The 13003-nt window shown below is 46.8% G+C and overlaps 1 protein-coding gene across 6 annotated transcripts in view; it reads left to right on the forward strand.

Moving 5' to 3' along the window:
- Positions 1 to 13003, forward strand: part of TSNARE1 (t-SNARE domain containing 1) — a 281169-nt gene that overhangs the window by 7461 nt on the left and 260705 nt on the right. Inside the window, exon 1 of one of the 6 annotated variants that reach the window (XM_083144952.1) lies at positions 2485 to 2541. The exons of the other annotated variants lie outside the window; for them this stretch is intronic. The gene's annotated coding sequence lies outside the window, so the exon portion shown is untranslated. Of the gene's footprint in view, positions 1 to 2484; positions 2542 to 13003 lie in introns of those variants that run through there. 6 annotated transcript variants of the gene reach the window in all.

Below are 13003 nucleotides of genomic sequence, written 5' to 3' on the forward strand. Positions count from 1 at the left end.
CATCCATTCACCTCCACTGCCGTCTGCAGAGTATAGCAGACAGCAGCGGATGCTGTGTGTGCCCCCCCCCCCATCCCCCATTCATGTAAACAGGAGCTGGGTTGGATGACCCGGCGTACCCGTTTACACCGCCCTCTACCTAGGTCCTAGCCATGTAATACCCAGGACAGGACCTTGGTAGAAGTCCTGTGTAAAGGGACACGGCGTGACCCATTTACACCGCCTCTGACCCGCTGATGACCCGGGTTTTTGCGGTGGTGTGAAAGGGGTATAATTTATTATGAAGCTTGTGCCCGGGAGCCCATCTGCAGTGATCAGGCATATATATATAGGCAACATGTGGCACTCCAGTTGTTGTGGAACTAAATGTTCCATCATGCCCTGCAAAGCTAAGCAGTGGTGGTGTATGTGATACCTATTCTACGTTCTGACATTACCACAATCATTCTGTCAGACCGTAACTATTCTTAGCGTGTAATTGCTTGTCATAGACGCTAATCTTTCTCACCTTTAGCACAGATTGCAGAATGGAGTGAAGCCGCACACCTCAAAACAGTTCCACACCCTAAATCTAAGCTGACGCCCCCTAAAGGCTTATCTAGGGCCTTTGCGGCTAAACTGTGATTTATCCCACACGTAAAGGTAATCACCCTGCTACAGATGTGTCCTTGTATATCTATCCTCCCTACACCATGCGGCCAGAGATACCGGACGCAGGCACCAGGTTCCTGGTGTTTTTTTTGCCCAAATATGCATTTTGGTCACAATGTGACTAGGATACACAAGCATATAAGTAATGTGATATGACACCTGTATACTGTGTGTGACTGAGGCTGTATACGGAGCAGACTGCGCTGTGTGATGTGATGTGACACCTGTATACTGCGTATGACTAAGGCTGTATACGGAGCAGACTGTGCTGAGTGATGTGATATGTGACACCTGTATACTGTGTGTGACTGAGGCTGTATACGGAGCAGACTGCGCTGTGTAATGTGATATGTGACACCTGTATACTGCGTGTGACTAAGGCTGTATACGGAGCAGACTGTGCTGAGTGATGTGATATGTGACACCTGTATACTGTGTGTGACTGAGGCTGTATACGGAGCAGACTGTGCTGAGTGATGTGATATGTGACCCCTGTATACTGTGTGTGACTGAGGCTGTATACAGAGCAGACTGCGCTGAGTGATGTGATATGTGACACCTGTATACTCTGTGTGACTGAGGCTGTATACGGAGCAGACTGCGCTGAGTTATTGGATAGGTGACACCTGTATACTCTGTGACTGAGGCTCTATACGGAGCAGACTGTGCTGAGTGATGGGATATGTGACACCTGTATACTGCGTGTGACTGAGGCTGTATACGGAGCAGACTGCGCTGAGTGATGTGATATGTGACACCTGTAGGTACTTGTGTACAATCACGGCTCCCACGATGTCCATCGCATAGTAAAAAATCGCATGCGATTTTTAACAGAAATGCATCCAAATGCATTGAAATTAGTATCAAACATGTTCAATGGCCCCCAAATGTCATTTTTGAGGCTGTACCACCCCCACTATAAACGCGAACCCGAAGCATGGCGAGGCCGCGAGGGGCGGCGGTACGCGTCCTACTACCTTTTCATACCCCCACTATCCACGACAGCGTGGAGTTTAGGATAGAAAGTGTGGCGAGCGCAGCGAGCCACCGAGCCCGAAGCGTGGCGAGCGCACACGGATACCTTCACAGGTATACGCGTCCCCTCGCGGGCTTCACAGGTGTCCGCGTCCCCTCGCGGGGCTCGCTGCGCTCGCCACGCTTTGGGCACGGTGGCTCGCTGCGCTCGCCACACTTTCTATTCTCAACTCCGCGCCAACGTGGATAGTGGGGGTATGAAACGGTCGTAGGACGCGTACCGCGTACTGTATACTGCGTGTGACTGAGGCTGTATACGGAGCAGACTGTGCTGAGTGATGTGAAATGTGACACCTGTATACTGCGTGTGACTGACGCTGTATACGGAGCAGACTGTGCTGAGTGATGTGATATGTGACACCTGTATACTGTGTGTGACTGAGGCTGTATACAGAGCAGGCTGTGCTGAGTGATGGGATATGACACCTGTATACTGCATGTGACTGAGGCTGTATAAGGAGCAGACTGCGCTGAGTGATGGGATATGTGACACCTGTATACTGTGTGTGACTGAGGCTGTATACGGAGCAGACTGCGCTGAGCGATGTGGCACCTGTATACTGCGTGTGACTGAGGCTGTATACGGAGCAGACTGCGCTGAGTTATGTGATATGTGACGCCTGTATACTGCGTGTGACTGGGGCTGTATACAGAGCATTCAAGTTTCTTAAAATCTGCAATATTTTTTTTTTTCAAAGGGCTGTTTCTTAGCGTTTCCCGGACAGACAGTCCACCACTGGTTGCTCTGCTTTTGAATCAAGGCTGTGAGAGATTTTAACAAGTTCTCCGGAACTAGCAGAAATCAATGACTAGTGGCGGCCAGCCCTGGTCTGTGGTGGCAACGTGTATAACGAGGTACATAGACTTGGGGGGGGGGGGGGGGGGGGGAGATAAGATAGAGAAAAACAAAGTCCTCTTTCATATGTAGCTCACGTGACAATTGGTCCCGGTGTCTGAAATCCCTCAGTTCTGAGAAGGAGAAATAATTGGGTTAAAGTGGAGCTGACTGGATGGGCGAGAGGCGTACATGCTTCGTAACCTGGAAAATCTAATAGACGAGTGTCTTCTGACTGGCAATAGCAGCCGTTATTAGACAGGTAATCTGATGAGCTCATTCATTTCTCAGCCGTTGTCCTCTATATACTGGAAATGAGGTTTGATTGAAGTAAAGTTGTCCAATTACCAGAGTGTAAGCTGTTCGCTGGTGTGTCTGACGCACTCTGGTGTCACCTATTATCCAGTGTCTCTGCAATTGTAGTAAATTAAGAGCATGATAACCAGCACTTCCCCTTCCATTGTTCTGTCTGTGACTGTTACCTGCAGCGGTGGTTCTTACAGAGGTTTCCACCTGCCGTCCTGCTGCTCCTCCAATGGCTGCCTGGGTGTGACGTCTTACTAGTGGGTGGATTGCTCACATTATGGTAGCTGGCTTAAACTTGATTCTTTTTGGAAGATATGGAGGCCTGATGCGCTGCTATGCCTATTACATATTCTGTCGTAATGACGTTATGGCATACACTGTAATTACTCTTACACATTATACCACACGCCGTAATACCCATTACACATGATGCCACACGCCGTAATACCCATTACACATGATGCCACACACTGTAATTGCTCTTACACATTATACCACACGCCGTAATACCCATTACACATGATGCCACACACTGTAATTGCTCTTACACATTATACCACACGCCGTAATAACCATTACACATGATGGCATACACTATAATACCCATTACACATGATGGCACACACTGTAATACCCATTACACATTATGGCATACACTATAATACCCATTACACATTATGGCATACACTATAATACCCATTACACATTATGGCATACACTGTAATACCCATTACACATGATGGTATACACTGTAATACCCATTACACATGATGGCATACACTGTAATACCCATTACACATGATGGCATACACTGTAATACCCATTACACATGATGGCATACACTGTAATACCCATTACACATGATGGCATACACTGTAATTACTCTTACACATTATACCACACGCCGTAATACCCATTACACATGATGGCATACACTGTAATACCCATTACACATGATGGCATACACTGTAATACCCATTACACATGATGGCATACACTGTAATTACTCTTACACATTATACCACACGCCGTAATAACCATTACACATGATGGCATACACTATAATACCCATTACACATTATGGCATACACTGTAATACCCATTACACATGATGGCACACACTGTAATACCCATTACACATTATGGCATACACTATAATACCCATTACACATTATGGCATACACCGTAATACCCATTACACATTATGGCATACACTGTAATACCCATTACACATTATGGCATACACTGTAATACCCATTACACATGATGGTATACACTGTAATACCCATTACACATGATGGCATACACTGTAATACCCATTACACATGATGCCACACACTGTAATACCCATTACACATTATGGCATACACTGTAATTACTCTTACACATTATACCACACGCCATAATACCCATTACACATTATGGCATACACCGTAATACCCATTACACATTATACCACACGCCGTAATACCCATTACACATGATGGCACACACTGTAATACCCATTACACATTATGGCATACACTGTAATTACTCTTACACATTATACCACACGCCGTAATACCCATTACACATGATGGCATACACTGTAATGCCTCTTACACATTATACCACACGCCGTAATACCCATTACACATGATGCCACACACTGTAATACCCATTACACATTATGGCATACACTGTAATTACTCTTACACATTATACCACACGCCATAATACCCATTACACATTATGGCATACACCGTAATACCCATTACACATGATGGCACACGCCGTAATACCCATTACACATGATGGCACACACTGTAATACCCATTACACATGATGGCACACACCCAAGTTCTCAGCGGGATGTCAGCTTGCTAGGGGCAGCATAAGGGCGCACAGTGCCACACACAAAGGGCAGGGTGCATTTTGAGGTCTTAAAAATGGGCAGGGTGCGGCCTCCTGCAAAAGAAGCTTACAGTGAGCACTACACTTTATCTCAACAATAAGTAAATTATTTATGGTCAATTTCATAGATGGTGGCTGCCAATCTTGAATGTAAGGACTCAACTGCCGATAGTGTTCCCTCTAGGATGTTGTTGCTGCACCCTACCCTCTCACAGAGCAAGCACTCCCCCCCCCCCCCCACAAATAACTTCCAACTTCAGTGGTGGTGGGTGGGGGAAGGGAGGGTTCGGCTGCAGGGGGTCACCTGCTGAATGGCTCATTGTTATGATGACCTCATATAAGTCACTCCCACTAATCATATACTGTATATAGCTGCCAGTACCTGTGATCTGTAGTTAATAAACCAACGATGCCTTGCTTCCAGCAGAGTGGTATTGAGTGTGGCTGCACCCGATACCCCCCCCCCCCCCCAACCTCTCCCACTTTATAATTAATGTTGTGTTCCTTTCCCTCTGTGCATTCTTTATGTATGGGCTGCGACGACTTGCTAAATGTATAACGATGGCAGGAAGAAGGGGGAGAGGCTGGTTATGTATATTGTGGCTGATGGGAAATGTAGTTTATTCCCATAGCCATTGCATGCGGTGCTGTGGTGTTACTGCGGTCTGCCAACCCTCCCGCTGCTACAGCATTTTTAATAATACAGAAACCAGCAGCTGGAACTCACAGAAGTGTTGGGGTCACACAAAATGAAAGCGCACACTTTGCAGATTCACAATTGTGTAGGCTGCATTACATTGCTTTAAATACCTTTTTGAATGCTGGTTAATTTTACCCAGCTTCCACCTGCACTCACAGTGATTAGCGCAGCCTGATGCAAATCCCCCATGCACAGTTTGCAGGCATTGGGAGATAATTACCTGTGTTTTAGGCCAGACGCCGAGCAGGAATCTGTCAGGAACAATCCCAGGAAAGCCTAAATCGCTCTTACTCAAAAAGTGACTTGTAGCAGCACAGAGTGTAGCGGAGGTCCCAGTAGCCCTCCGCCAGGTGTCATTCCTATTCAGCACAAATCCCATATACAGGCAGAGTATGACATCTACAATAAGGTTTGAATAGATGCTAATTTTTCCAAATGTTAATAGGATAACAGCACATTGGTAATAGTCATCAGCGTCCCTCTGACCCCCTAGAATGGCAATGTTTTCCTAATATGTGTGCACACTGTTTCCATGAGTTTTCTGTTAAATAATATACTGGGGACTTTTTTTTAATTTTTGTGTGCTGATTTTTCTGATTGCTGTATGATGTAAAGTGCAGTATATGGGGGTGCATTATGCAGAAGCCGGTGTGTGTGATGTAAAGTGCAGTATATGGGGGTGCATTATGCAGAAGCCTGTGTGTGTGTGATGTAAAGTGCAGTATATGGGGGGGTGCATTATGCAGATGCCAGTGTGTTTGTGATGTAAAGTGCAGTATATGGGGGTGCATTATGCAGAAGCCGGTGTGTGTGTGTGATGTAAAGTGCAGTATATGGGGGTGCATTATGCAGAAGCCGGTGTGTGTGTGATGTAAAGTGCAGTATATGGGGGTGCATTATGCAGAAGCCGGTGTGTGTGTGATGTAAAGTGCAGTATATGGGGGTGCATTATGCAGATGCCGGTGTGTGTGTGTGTGTGTGATGTAAAGTGCAGTATATGGGGGTGCATTATGCAGAAGCCAGTGTGTGTGTGATTATGTAAAGTGCAGTATATGGGGGTGCATTATGCAGATGCCAGTGTGTTTGTGATGTAAAGTGCAGTATATGGGGGTGCATTATGCAGAAGCCGGTGTGTGTGTGATGTAAAGTGCAGGATATAGGGGTGCATTATGCAGAAGCCGGTGTGTGTGTGATGTAAAGTGCAGGATATATAGGGGTGCATTATGCAGAAGCCGGTTTGTGTGTGATGTAAAGTGCAGTATATGGGGGTGCATTATGCAGAAGCCAGTGTGTGTGTGATTATGTAAAGTGCAGTATATGGGGGTGCATTATGCAGATGACAGTGTGTGTGTGATGTAAAGTGCAGTATATGGGGGTGCATTATGCAGAAGCCGGTGTGTGATGTAAAGTGCAGTATATGGGGGTGCATTATGCAGAAGCCGGTGTGTGTGTGATTATGTAAAGTGCAGTATATGGGGGTGCATTATGCAGAAGCCGGTGTGTGTGTGATGTAAAGTGCAGTATATGGGGGTGCATTATGCAGAAGCCGGTGTGTGTGTGATTATGTAAAGTGCAGTATATGGGGGTGCATTATGCAGATGCCAGTGTGTGTGATTATGTAAAGTGCAGTATATGGGGGTGCATTATGCAGAAGCCGGTGTCTGTGTGATGTAAAGTGCAGTATATGGGGGTGCATTATGCAGATGCCGGTGTGTGTGTGTGTGATGTAAAGTGCAGTATATGGGGGTGCATTATGCAGAAGCCGGTGTGTGATGTAAAGTGCAGTATATGGGGGTGCATTATGCAGAAGCCGGTGTGTGTGTGTGATTATGTAAAGTGCAGTATATGGGGGTGCATTATGCAGATGCCGGTGTGTGTGTGTGTGATGTAAAGTGCAGTATATGGGGGTGCATTATGCAGAAGCCGGTGTGTGTGTGATGTAAAGTGCAGTATATGGGGGTGCATTATGCAAAAGCCGGTGTGTGTGATGTAAAGTGCAGTATATGGGGGGGCATTATGCAGAAGCCGGTGTGTGTGTGATGTAAAGTGCAGTATATGGGGGTGCATTATGCAGAAGCCGGTGTGAGTGTGATGTAAAGTGCAGTATATGGGGGTGCATTATGCAGAAGCCGGTTTATGTGTGATGTAAAGTGCAGTATATGGGGGTGCATTATGCAGAAGCCGGTGTCTGTGTGTGATGTAAAGTGCAGTATATGGGGGTGCATTATGCAGAAGCCGGTTTATGTGTGATGTAAAGTGCAGGATATGGGAGTGCATTATGCAGAAGCCGGTGTCTGTGTGTGATGTAAAGTGCAGTATATGGGGGTGCATTATGCAGAAGCCGGTGTGAGTGTGATGTAAAGTGCAGTATATGGGGGTGCATTATGCAGATGCCGGTGTGTGTGTGTTGTAAAGTGCAGTATATGGGGGTGCATTATGCAGAAGCCGGTGTGTGTGTGTTGTAAAGTGCAGTATATGGGGGTGCATTATGCAGAAGCCTGTGTGTGTGTGTTGTAAAGTGCAGTATATGGGGGTGCATTATGCAGAAGTCGGTGTGTGTGTGTTGTAAAGTGCAGTATATGGGGGTGCATTATGCAGATGCCGGTGTGTGTGATGTAAAGTGCAGTATATGGGGGTGCATTATGCAGAAGCCGGTGTGTGTGTGATGTAAAGTGCAGTATATGGGGGTGCATTATGCAGAAGCCGGTGTCTGTGTGTGATGTAAAGTGCAGTATATGGTGGTGCATTATGCAGAAGCCGGTGTGTGTGATGTAAAGTGCAGTATATGGGGGTGCATTATGCAGAAGCCGATGTGTGTGATGTAAAGTGCAGTATATGGGGGTGCATTATGCAGAAGCCGGTGTGTGTGTGATGTAAAGTCCAGTATATGGGGGTGCATTATGCAGATGACAGTGTGTGTGTGATGTAAAGTGCAGTATATGGGGGTGCATCATGCAGAAGCCGGTGTGTGTGTGTGATGTAAAGTGAAGTATATGGGGGTGCATTATGCAAATGCCAGTGTGTGTGTGAAGTAAAGTGCAGTATATGGGGGTGCATTATGCAAATGCCAGTGTGTGTGTGATGTAAAGTGCAGTATATGGGGGTGCATTATGCAAATGCCAGTGTGTGTGTGAAGTAAAGTGCAGTATATGGGGGTGCATTATGCAGAAGCCGGTGTGTGTGATTTAAAGTGCAGTATATGGGGGTGCATTATGCAGATGCCGGTGTGTGTGATGAAAAGTGCAGTATATGGGGGTGCATTATGCAGAAGCCGGTGTCTGTGTGTGATGTAAAGTGCAGTATATGGGGGTGCGTTATGCAGAAGCCGGTGTGTGTGATGTAAAGTGCAGTATATGGGGGTGCATTATGCAGATGCCGGTGTGTGTGTGTGATGTAAAGTGCAGTATATGGGGGTGCATTATGCAGAAGCCGGTTTGTGTGTGATGTAAAGTACAGTATATGGGGGTGCATTATGCAGAAGCCGGTTTGTGTGTGATGTAAAGTGCAGTATATGGGGGTGCATTATGCAGAAGCCGGTTTGTGTGTGTGATGTAAAGTGCAGTATATGGGGGTGCATTATGCAGAAGCCGGTGTGTGTGATGTAAAGTGCAGTATATGGGGGTGCATTATGCAGAAACCGGTTTGTGTGTGATGTAAAGTGCAGTATATGGGGGTGCATTATGCAGAAGCCGGTGTGTGTGTGTGTGTGATGTAAAGTGCAGTATATGGGGGTGCATTATGCAGAAGCCGGTTTGTGTGTGATGTAAAGTGCAGTATATTGGGGTGCATTATGCAGAAGTCGGTGTGTGTGTGTGATGTAAAGTGCAGGATATGGGGGTGCATTATGCAGAAGCTAAGAATTATCGGTACTCTTTACCTAGAAGGGCAGCACGGATGGTGTAATGGTTAGCATTACTGCCTCACAGCACTGAGGTCATGGGTTCGATCCCCACCATGGCTCTAACTGTGTGGAGTTTGTATATTCTCCCCGTGTTTGCGTGGGTTTACTCCGGGTACTCCGGTTTCCCCCCACAATCCAAAAATATACTGGTAGGCTAATTGGCTTCCAACAAAAATTAACCCTAGAATGTCTGTGTGTGAGTGATGTGGTAGGGAATATAGATTGTAAGCTCCACTGGGGCAGGGACTGATGTGAATGTTCAAATATTCTCTGTAAAGCGCTGCGGAATTTGTATGCGCTATATAAGAAACTGGTAATAAATAAATAATAATAATAGAAGGGCGCCAGCGATTGAAATCGCGGGCGTCGGGGGTAAAATCGCGGGCATCGCGGGTACATAAAAATCTGCTGCCCGCGATGACCGCGATTTTCCCATAGGGAACAATGTTAAAAAGGCTGATTGACCGCGATTTTCATGTAAAATGCCTCAATGCCCGCGATTTGGCCATAGGAATCAATGTTAAATGGGCTACAGAGCCCAAATAGGCACAATTAACCCTTAAATGTCCCCCCAAATTTTTAACGCCACCCCACGATCCACGCCAACCCGAAGCGTGGCGAGCGCAGCGGTACGCGTCCTCCGACCTTTTCATGCCCTACTATCCACGTCGGCGTGGAGTTGAGAATAGAATAGTGTGGCGAGCGCAGCGAGCCACCGAGCCCGAAGCGTGGCGAGCCCCGCGAGGGGACGCGGATACCTTCACAGGTAAACACGTCCCCTCGCGGGCTTCACAGGTGTCCGTGGCCACGCGGACACCTGTGAAGTCCGCGAAGGGGCGCGTTTACCTGTGAAGGTATCCGCGTCCCCTCGCGGAGCTCGCTGCGCTCGCCACGCTTCGGGCTCGGTGGCTCGCTGCGCTCGCCACACTATTCTATTCTCAACTCCACGCCGACGTGGATAGTAGGGCATGAAAAGGTCGGAGGACGCGTACCGCCGCCCCTCGCGGGCTCGCTGCGCTCGCCACGCTTCGGGTTGGCGTGGATTGTGGGGTGGCGTTAAAAATTTGGGGGGACATTTAAGGGTTAATTGTGCCTATTTGGGCTCTGTAGCCCATTTAACATTGATTCCTATGGCCACATCGGGTCCATTGAGGCATTTAACAGTAAAATCGCGTCGGTCGGGCCATTTAACATTGATTCCTATGGGAAATCGGGTGCATCGCGTCGCGGGCATCGCGGGTACATTTATGGCCGGCCGCGACGCGACCGACGCGATTTCCATGTTTAACATGGGTTTCAATGGGAAATCGCGGGCATCGCGTCGGTCGCGTCGCGGCCAGACATAAATGTACCCGCGATCACCACGACGGGCGCCCTTCTAGGTAAAGAGTACCGAATTATCTCCCTGTAGATCTTTTTTTGACTAATATTTTGCCATCCATAATAATGTGATCCGAAAACCCACAAGTGATCACTCTGCGTCCGACCTCCAAACCAGCTTTTAATGGTGTAAGGAGCAGGGCTCAAATCACAAAGCCCAGTGTCCGAATTCTATGTTTCTGTGAACGCTGCTGAGACCGTCATTAAGGTAGACTGAAGGTTCTTTGCATACCAAACAAAGTGATACATTTCTAGGAACACTTTCCATGGACAACATAGTTCAGAGGTTCCCCAGCGCTGTCATCAAGGCTCCTTAAATCTGGGTTCTGTCCAATCTTTCTGATCCAGTGCTTCCAAGCTCTAGAATAGAACCTACGGACTTTAAGACCGATTCATTTCATTTAATCAGTATAACCCGTTGGCCAGTTTTGCTCATATTTTCTGGCTTTTTGGAGCACATTAATGATTCTCAGAACCCCAAACAGTTCCCGTTTCCAGATCTCCCCTCAGAATCACAAGTGAAATATGAAACTTCATCTATGGATCTTTTGAGATGTGTCGGGATTAATGAATGCACCTGTGCATCTGCTGGGTTACCTGGAGAACGTTATCTGTGGGTCAACAGGCCCATGGTTTACATGAGGTTTTACCGATTTCTTTGGTTTTGTGTCGACACCTGAGTATGTATTGTGTGCGACTTGTAAGGCTCGCTTAGCTTGCCATGAATCTATTGACTTTCTAGACGCTGTTTACCTGCCTTATGGATACAGAACTTTGTGGAGTCCTCAGGACTGAGTTTGAGAACCACTGCTCTAGAGTAGAAGATCCAAAATCCAAATGCTGTTCTAAAGGCACCTCAATGGTCGAGCTTTAGATATATCTATTGCTCAGTACAGATGGCTGAATAATATTGACCAAGGTAAGAGTCGCCTGTGGTCAAGCAGGTATATAGTATAGTATAGCCGGATGGGGTTCCCTGAGTTACTGCTAGAGAACCGCAGCTGTGGAGTTCTGTTTTCATTTGATGTTCCTTCAGCGCCCAGTTATTTGAGAAAATTAGGTGAAACTGATGCACAGCACCCGCAGTCCCTCAGCAGGCAGAGATACGGGGGTGGAGGGGGGGGGGGGGTAGTTGAGGTGATGCTCCCATCATTAGAATTCTCATCCTCTGTCATATTTGCTTGTTTTTGGCAGCCCCAGAACAGCACTCACCACCTATCTTGGATTGACTTCTGTAAATCGATAAAAGGCTTGTTGTGGCTACAAAAATAATCAGCATAATACCCATTTCCCCCAACCCCCACGCAAATGGCACGAAGCTGTGTTTGGTGCCACGGAAATCATTCAGTAAAATGTTGTATGATCCGCATTTATTTTTGGAGTGAGTGTTCTGTTTACCGCACCGCATTTCTTTTGTAAAACTGTTGTGACCTTTTCTTCTCCCTGCATCGTCTGGAAATTATGTGATTATGATTATTATAAGTGCATGAAAATAAGCGACGTTACACCCTCAGCCGTCGCAGTAGAAAAGATCACCGCACATTTACCTCCCCAGAAAGTGGCTTCTGATTGAACAGACTGACAAAAGTTTAGTTACATTAGGAAGAAGCCTTCTGCAGCTGCTTTATATGACATTTACTATTGTCCTAGATTTCCCCTGGCAGATAACTTTCTACAATCCTCCTACATGACTGTACAATGTCCATATGGAAATGCTGGATATGAAGTAGCCACCACTAGGGCAAATACAACGCAACATTCCAACGTTTCTGTCCTTTATTCAGACTTTTATTAAACAAAGGGTCTGGTGGTTAGGAACAGGGGCAGAGACTTGAGGTCACCCGGTGGTGCCTTTAAGGAGCATACAATAATCTCCAAATGTCTGTCTTATCTGCGACCTGCTGAGTAGGTGCCTGACCTCTATGGTGATGACATCACTGACACTGGGGGGAGGAGTCATGGCTCAGACAAACTGTCAGCAACGTTAACCTGTCTTCCACCTTCCCCCTTTTAACTTCGCCAATTCATTGCTTGCAAACCCCTATCTAGGGACATTTTTGCTGGCCAGAGGAGTGCGCGTCTGTCAACTAAAGTTAGTATAACTGGGATGGTGGAGTGAGGCATAGATGTAGGAAGCCGGTGGTCACAGAGAATAGGGGTGATGATGGAGATGTAGGGAAAGATCGCTCCCAATCGTGGGATGGGACCTAAACTACTAGTGTTTGTACCACGACCCAGCAATTATTGCACCCAACGCCACACTGCTTGTTCTGGGTTGCCTTACTCCTATAGCGCATCTCTT

The sequence above is a fragment of the Crinia signifera genome, chromosome 5, assembly GCF_055691185.1.
Source record: "Crinia signifera chromosome 5, ASM5569118v1, whole genome shotgun sequence".
Classification (NCBI taxonomy): Eukaryota; Metazoa; Chordata; class Amphibia; order Anura; family Myobatrachidae; genus Crinia; species Crinia signifera.